General features: G+C 40.3%; 1 pseudogene; it reads right to left on the reverse strand.

Annotated features, from left to right (window-relative positions):
- Positions 1–8,333: 8,333 nt before the first annotated feature.
- LOC121498255 lies at positions 8,334–8,499 on the reverse strand (annotated as a pseudogene).
- Between the last annotated feature and the right edge of the window lie 744 nt (positions 8,500–9,243).

Raw genomic sequence — 9,243 nt, forward strand, 5'->3', positions numbered from 1 at the left:
AAGGGTTTGCTGCCAGAACACAGGTGTCATGAAAACCAACACTAAACCTAAACAAAAATGGGAAAGGAAAAGACGTCAACATCTTCATCATTGGACATGTAGGTTCAGTAAAATCTATCACTACTGTCTATCTGATCTACAAATGTGGTGGGATCAACAAAAGAACTATCAAAAAATTTGAGAAGGAGGCTGCTGAGAGGGGAAAAGGCTCCTTCAAGTATACCTGGGTCTTGGATAAATTGAAAACTCAGCGTGAACATGGTATCACCATTGATATCTCCCTGTGGAAATTCAAGACTAGCAAGTATTAGTGACCATCATTGATGCCCCAGGACACAGAGACTTTATCAGAAACATGATTACAGGCACATCTCAGGCTGACTGTGCTGTCCTGATTGTTGCTGCTGGTATTGGTGAATTAAGCACTTATCTCCAAGAATGGGCAGACCGGAGAGCATGCCCTTCTGACTTACACACTGGGTGTAAAACAACTAATTGTTGGTGTTAACAAAATGGATTCCACTGAGCCACCCTACATCCAGAAGAGATATGAGGAAATTGTTAAGGAAGTCAGCACCTACATTAAGAAAATTGACTACAACCCCAACACAGTAGCATTTGTGCCAATTTCTAATTGGAATACTGACAACATGCTGGAGCCAAGTGCTAACATGCCTTGGTTCAAGGGATAGAAAGTCACCTGTAAAGATGGGAATGCCAGTGGAACCACACTGCTTGAAGCTCTGGATTGCATTCTGCCACCGACTCATCCAACTGATAAGCCCTGCATCTGCCTCTCCAGGACGTCTACAAAATTGGTGGTATTGGTACTGTCCTAGTGGGCCGAGAGAAGACTGGTGTTCTTAAACCTGGCATGGTGGTCACCTTTGCTCCAGTCAATGTTACAACTGAAGTAAAGTCTGTTGAAATGCACCATGAGGCTTTGAGTAAGGCTCTTCCTGGGGACAATGCGGGCTTCAATGTCAAGAACGTATCTGTCAAAGATGTTCATCGTGGCAATGTGGCTGGTGACAACAAAAATGACCCACCAATGGAAGCAGCTGGCTTCACGGCCTGGATCCTGAACCATCCAGGCCAAATCAGTGCTGGATATGCACCTGTGCTGGATTGTCACACAGCTCACATTGCTTGCAAGTTTGCTGAGATGAAGGAGAAGATAGATCATCGTACTGGATAAAAGCTGGAAGATTGGGATCCCTGGGTGGCGCAGCGGTTTGGCGCCTGCCTTTGGCCCAGGGCGCGATCCTGGAGACCCGGGATGGGGTCCCACGTCGGGCTCCCGGTGCATGGAGCCTGCTTCTCCCTCTGCCTGTGTCTCTGCCTCTCTCTCTCTCTGTGTGACTATCATAAATAAATAAAAATTAAAAAAAAAAAAGCTGGAAGATGGTCCCAAGTTCTTGAAATCTGGGGATGCTGCCATTGTTGATATGGCTCCTGGCAAACCTATGTGTTCAGAGCTTCTCTGACTATCCTCCTTGGGCCGTTTGCTATTCACTGTGGGCGTCATCAATGCAGTGGACAAGAAGCAGCTGGAGCTGGCAAAGTCACCAAGTCTGCCCAGAAAGTTCAGAATGCTAAACGAATATTATCCCTGATACCTACCACCCCAGTCTTTTTTTTTTTTAATTTTATTTATTCATGAGAGACAGAGAGAGGCAGAGACACAGGCAGAGGGAGAAATAGGCTCCATGCAGGGAGCCCAACAGGGGACTCCATCCTGGGTCTCCAGCATCATGCCCTGGGCTAAAGGCGGCGCTAACTGCTAAGCCACCGGGGCTGCCCCCTACTACCCCAGTCTATTATTATTATTATTATTATTATTATTATTATTATTATTTATTAGAGAGAGAGAGAGAGAGAGAGAGAGAGGCAGAGACATAGGAGGAGGAAGAAGCAGGCTCCATGCCGAGAGCCTGACGCGGGACTCAATCCGGGGACTCCAGGATCGCGCCCTGGGCCAAAGGCAGGCGTCAAACCGCTGAGCCACCCAGGGATTCCACCCCCTCCCCCGCTCACCACCACCCCAGTCTTAATCAGCAGTGGAAGAACTGCCTCATATGTTCTGTGTCAATTGACCATTTAAGTTTAATAGTAAAAGACTAATTAATTATAACAATGCATCGTAAAACCTACAGAAGGAAAGGAGAATGTTCTGTGGACCATTTTTTTTTCTGTGTGTGTGGCAGTTTTAAGTTATTAGCTTTTAAAATCAGTACTTTTTAATGGAAATGACTTGACCAAAAATCTGTCACAGAATTTGGAGACCCATTAAAACAAAAGTTTAATGAGAAAATGGGAAGCCCGGTGGCTTAGCAGTTTAGCGCCACCTTCAGTCCAGGGTCTGATCCTGGAGACCTGGGATGGAGTTCGCGTTGGGCTCCCTGCAGGGAGCCTGCTTCTCCCTCTGCCTGTGTCTCCTCTCTCTCTCTCTCTCTCTACCTCTCCTGAATAAATAAATAAAATCTTTAAAAAAATTTAATAAGAAAAAAAACCTCCATGACCACAATTTTTGATAACATAGGTGAAATGAACTAATTCCTCAAAAAGACACAATTTGCCAAAATCATATAAGATAAATAGGCAATTTGAATAGTGTAAAAAACCAAGAAACCTAATAATAACCTGCATAACCTAATCCCTAAAATCTGTAAATGTTTCCTATATGGCAGGGATTTGCAAATGTGATTACATCAAAGACATTGAAAAAGGGACAGCATGTGATTATCAGTGTGGGCCCTAAATGCATTCACATGTATCCTTATTAAGAGTGATCTTTTTTTTTTAAGATTTAATTTATTTATTCATGAGACACACAGGGAAAGAGAAAAAGAGAAATCTAATATTAAAGATCATATTTTAACATCACACAGGCAGAGGGAGAAGAGGTTCCATGCAGGGAGCCCAATGTGGGACTCAACCCCGGGTCTCCAAGATCAGGCAGGCCCTGGGCTGAAGGCAGTGCTAAACCGCTCAGCCACCCGGGCTACCGTAAGAAGGATCTTTATAATATGATTTGACACACAGAGGAGAAGAAAGTAATGTGACCATAGAGAGGTAAATATTAGAATGATATCACTACAAATTAAGACATGTCATATTCATCAGAAGCTGGAAATGGTAAGGACTATATTTTTTACTTGAGCCTCCAGAGGAAGCACAGCCCTGCTAACACCTTGCTTTGGCCAGTTAACCTGATTTTGGACTTCTGTCCTAAATAACAATGAAAGAATTAATTATTTTCTTCCTCCTCCTCTTCTTCTTCTTCTTCTTCTTCTTCTTCTTCTTCTCTTTTTCTTCTTCTTCTTTTTCTCTCTTCTTCTTCTTTCTTCTTCTTCTTCTTCTTCTTCTTCTTCTTCTTCTCTTTTTCTTCTTCTTTTTCTCTCTTCTTCTTCTTCTTTTTCTCTCTTCTTCTTTTTTCTCTTCTTCTTCTTCTTCTTCTTCTTCTTCTTCTTCTTCTTCTTCTTCTTCTTCTTCTTCTTCTTCTTCTTCTTCTTTCTTTTTTCTCTTCTTTTCTTCTTCTTCTTCTTCTTCTTCTTCTTCTTCTTTTCTTCTTCTTCTTCTTCTTCTTCTATTTTCTTCTTCTTTTAAAGGCAGTGTTATTCCCCGGTTTCTGTGGCTAGAAACTGTAGGTATGGCTTAGTTGGGTCCTCTGCTTCAGAGTCTCCAAGGCTGCAATTAAGTTACTGGCCAAGCTGAATTCTCACCTGTAGGGTTGACTGGGGAATCATTCAGGTGTTTACAGAATTCATTTCCTTGAGGCCATCTGACTGAGTGCCCCAACTTTTTGATGGCTGTCAGGTAGAAGTCCGACTGAAAATCCTAGATGTTGCCCACAGTTCCTCGCCATGTGGACTTCCTTAAAATGGCTACTTACTTCATTGAGCCAGCAAAGAGTACCTGTCTCCAATCTGCAGAGAGGGATCCATACATAATGCAACCTAATTAAAAGAGTAACATTCCATCCTCTTGGCTGTATCTTTGCTTTGTTCTCTATACCTAAGAGCCTGTTTTTTTGGTTTGTCTCTTTTTTCGTTGGGCATTTGTTTCTTAAAATCTGCATATAAGTGAAATCATATGGTATTTCTCTAATTTCACTTAGCATTGTATCCCCTAGTTCCATCCATGTTGAGACATATATCTATATATCTATATATCTATATATCTATATATCTATATATATGTATCTTTTTTTTGTCCTTTCATCCATCAATAGACACTTGAGTTGCTTCCATAATTTGGATGTTATAAATAATGCTGCAATAAACATAGGGATTCATATATCTTTTTGAATTAATGTTTTTGTATTCCTTGTGTAAATACTTAGTGGAATTTCTGGATCATATGGTAATTCTATTTTTACTGTAAGTTTTATTTTAATTCCAGTTAGATAATATATAGTGTTGTATTAGTTTCAGGTGTATGATATTGTAATTCAGCATTTCCACACATCACCTTGTGCTCATTATGACTATTTTTAGTTTCTTCAGGAGCCTACATACTGTTTTCCAGAGTGGCTGCACCAGTTTGCATTCCCAAAAACAGTGCACAAGAGTTCCTTTTTCTCCACATACTCGCCAATACTTGTTGTTTCTTGTGTTTTTTATTTTGGCTATTCTGACAAGTGTGAGGTGATATCTCATTGCAACTTTGATTTGCATTTCCTTGATGATGAGTGCACCTTTTCATGTGTCTGTGGCCATCTGGATGTCTTTGATAATTCATTTATATTTATGAAAGAGGATACCCTTGTAATTTAATACATGCTGAAGCATTTAAGGACAAAACAACATTATGTCTGCATCTAACTCCAATCATTCTGGAAAAAGACAAACATATGCATATATAGTGAGAAAAGCAACAAAGCAGATGTTGCAAAATGTTAGCAATGAATCTGAGTATAAGAGTATGCAGGACATTTTTGTACAGATACAACTCTTTATAAGTATGAAATTATTTCAAAATAAAAAACATTATCTTAAAAATATTGGAACCTATTACTTTTTGGAGACTTTTGGTTATTGACTTAATTTCTTTAAAAGTTTAAAAAATATTCCTATTTTTGGGGGGCAGCCCGGGTGGCTCAGCAGTTTAGCGCCTGCCTTCAGCCCAGGGCCTGATCCTGGAGACCCAGGATCGAGTCCCATGTTGGGCTCCCTGCATGGAGCCTGCTTCTCCCTCTGCCTGTGTCTCTGCCTCTCTTTCTCTCTCGTCTCTCATGAATAAATAAATAAAATCTTTAAAAATAAATAAATAAATAAATAAAAAAAAATAAAAATATTCCTTTTTTTTTTTTTTTTAACTTTTATTGGTGTTTAATTTACCAACATACAGAAAAACACCCAGTGCTCATCCCGTCAAGTGTCCACCTCAGTGCCCGTCACCCATTCCCCTCCAACACCCGCCCTCCTCCCCTTCCACCACCCCTAGTTCGTTTCCCCGAGTTAGGAGTCTTTATGTTCTGTCTCCCTTCCTGATATTTCCCAACATTTCTTTTCCCTTCCTTTATATTAAAATATTCCTATTTTCAGGGTACAACAGGGTTGTAAGTTCAAGCCCCATATTAGATATAGGGATTACTTAAAAAATAAAAAAAAAATAGATTTATTTACTTAATTTTAGAGGGAGAGAGACAAAATGAGCAAGGACTTGAGCAGGGGGAGGGACAGAGGGAGAGAGAGAGAATCTCCAGCAGATCCCCCACTGAGCATAGAGCTCAATGCACAGCTTGATCTCACAACCCTAAAATCAGGACCTGAGCTGAAATCAAGAGTCAGATACTTAATTAGTCAATTAAGTACTCAACTACCCAGGCACCCCTTAAAAATAAAATCTTAAAAACATATTCCTATTTCTTCTTCTTATTTTATTGAAAGATTTTATTTATTTATGGGAGACACAGAAGAGACAGGCAGAGACATAGGCAGAGAGAGAAGGAAGCTCCATGCAGGGAGCCCGATGTGGGACTTGAGCCTGGGACTCCTGGGGAAGAAATAGAGACTCTAGGTATTAGTCTGGCTACTGGAAAGGGGCTCATGGGCATTATGTGATTGATCACTAATAAAAACTATGGACATCAAAAACTTGATGGGCTTCCTTGATTGGCAATACTTTGTGCCTGGGAAAGACAACACTATCCATGTTTCTTCATGGAGAAAACAACCAGATATGTGTTTGGACCCTTCCCAGACTCTGCTTAATATATCTCTTCCCTTGGTAGCTTTGAACCTACATCCTTTCCCCATAATAAACTGTGAATGTAATAACTTTCCGTGAATTCTATGAATCATTCAGCAAGTTACTAAAACTTGAGGGTGCGTTTGGGAACCCCCTGAACTCATAATTGTTGTCAGAGGTGAGGACAATTCTTGCGGGAACTGTTTCCTCAGACTTTGCAGTTTGGCTTTTTCCTTACAACAGGAGATTGGAATAACAAGGGATTGGCTAGTAAGTGAAGAAAATGCTAGAAAATACAGGAATGTCAGATATAAGGGACAGCAACTACGTTTACGACTAAGATAGAGTGCCCATGGAAGACATCCCTACCCACCCTCACCTTGCCAGGGTAAAATTCAGACTTTATCGAGTGGGCCATGACCATAACTCACAAAATGGCAGAGAATGCACTATGGTGATGCACCAGTGGAACTTTCTGGAAATCTGTCCACTGGAACTTAACTAGAATTCCTAGTGTTGTGGCAATGCAACTTACAAAAATCCCCCCTCTATACTTGCTGAAATTCACTCGGCCAGTCGGGTGCTACTGGTCACCATTTACTGCAGGCACTAGGCCACGTAGAAGTTGCAAACACTGTGGGAGCTTGCTTCTGGAGAAGCCACACATGTTGCAGGAAACAGGCTCTGCACTATGGAAACACATAGTGCAGGAAACACTATAGAAGCTTGGTGAGCAAACAATTGGACCAGATGCAAGACTGTTTCCTCTTGTAATGAACTCCTCAGCACTATCTATTGACCCATTTAACATTATGCCAGTTGGAGAAGGAAAAACAAAGTACCCAAATCCATTTCATGGAGTAGGCAAAGGGTGAATGTGAAGCTGACAAGCAATAAATTGATTACTAAACTAGGTGATGTCAGGTTGGTTCACCCATTATAAAAGTTTCCATCCACATTTACCTTATGGCTTTATGATCCATTGATGCCAAATTGCCTAGGTCCTTTGTTAAAAGGTTGCCTTAATTTTAACTTTCCTCAGACTAATCATGATTCTTACTATTATTTTATTTATGCAGTACACAGTTATTATATTTTCCAAAATATATACACATATTCTTTTTTTTTTTTTTTTTTTTTTTTTTTTGCCATTGCTTCCCGATGCCACTCTTTGGTTTCCATTTAAAATTCTGCTGTTTGGGGTGCCTGGGGACTCAGTGGAGCATATGACCCTTGATCTTGGAGTTGTAAGTCCAAGCTCCACATTGGGTGTAGAGATTACTTAAGAAAATGAAATCTTTTTAAAAAACTCCTGCTTAGGGGATCCCTGGGTGGCGCAGCGGTTTGGCGCCTGCCTTTGGCCCAGGGCGCGATCCTGGAGACCCGGGATCGAAGCCCACATCGGGCTCCCGGTGTATGGAGCCTGCTTCTCCCTCTGCCTGTGTCTCTCTGCCTCTCTCTCTCTCTCTCTGTGACTATCATAAATAAATAAAAATTAAAAAAAAAAACTCCTGCTTATTGGAGTGTCTCATTTTTTTTTTTTGAGTGTCTCATTTATTAGTTCTTTCAGTGAGGGTCTGTGAAAAGTAAACTCCCTCAATCTCTGCCATAAAAAGTGTTTATTTGCTTTCATTCTTGAAGGATCATTTAAGTAAGCAGGTATAGAATTCTAAATTGACAGTTATTTTCCCCAGCACATTAACTATGCTATTGAATCATATTCAGATACCAATTGCATCTAATGAGAAGTTTATAATTTTTTTTAAGATTTTATTTATTTATTCATGACAGACAGAGAGAGAGAGGCAGAGACACAGGCAGACGGAGAAGCAGGCTCCATGCAGGGATCGGTCCTGTGTTCACCCATTATTGGGTGATCCCGGGTCACCTGATCACAGGACCGATCCCGGGTCCCCAGGATCACACCCTGGGCTGAAGATGACGCTAAACCACTGAGCTACCGGGGCTTCCCCTAGTTATTCTAATTTGATTTTTTTTTGTATAAACATTTTAATTTCTCTCAAGGTTCTTTTTCTTTGTCTTAAATGTTCTGCCATTTACCCCAGATTGTCTAGACAAGGATTTATTTTTAATTATCTTGCTCAGAATTAAGTATGCTTTTTCATTCTGGAGATGCATATCTTTCTTTAATACCGGAAATTCCTCAACTGTTTTTTTAAAAATATTGCCTCACCCCAATTCTAATATTTCCTTTTGGAACTCCTGATGGACACATCTTTCAATTAGCAATAATCGCACCTCAGATAAACCTCATTGGGTACGATACTGCCACTGTGCAAGGCTGATGGACACATTTTAAAATTATCTTTTTCTTTCTTTTTTTCTATTTGTGGTAAAATACATACAATATAAAACTTATCATTTTTAACTGTATAGTTCAGAGGCATTCAATACATTCACATTGCTGTGCAACCATCACTACCGTCTATTCTCATATTTCATCTTGTAAAACTGAAATTCCATACCCATCAAACAATAACCCGTATTTCCCCTTCCCGCAGCTCCTGGCAACCACCATTCTACTGTCTATCTTTATGATTCTGACATGTAAGTGGAATTATACCATATTTGTCTTCTCGTGACTGGCTTATTTTACCTAGCATAATGTCCTCAAGGTTCATCCATGCTTTTTTTTTTTTCCCTACACTTTTTTTTCTAGCCTATTTTCTCTAGCAAAATGGAGAAAGAATGGTTTCTTTCTTTCTTTATTTATTTATTTATTTATTTATTTATTTTTTATTTATGATAGTCACACACACACAGAGAGAGAGAGGCAGAGATACAGGCAGAGGGAGAAGCAGGCTCCATGCACCGGGAGCCTGATGTGGGATTCGATCCCGGGTCTCCAGGATCGCGCCCTGGGCCAAAGGCAGGCGCCAAACCGCTGCGCCACCCAGGGATCCCCAGAATGGTTTCTTTAACAAGTGTTTCTGGGACAACTGGATATTTAAATGGAAAAAAAAATTCTTACATTTTTACAAGTGATTTACATATAAAAATTAACTCACAATGGATTAATGACCTAAA

Source organism: Vulpes lagopus, chromosome 8 (assembly GCF_018345385.1).
Source record: "Vulpes lagopus strain Blue_001 chromosome 8, ASM1834538v1, whole genome shotgun sequence".
In the NCBI taxonomy this organism is placed as follows: Eukaryota; Metazoa; Chordata; class Mammalia; order Carnivora; family Canidae; genus Vulpes; species Vulpes lagopus.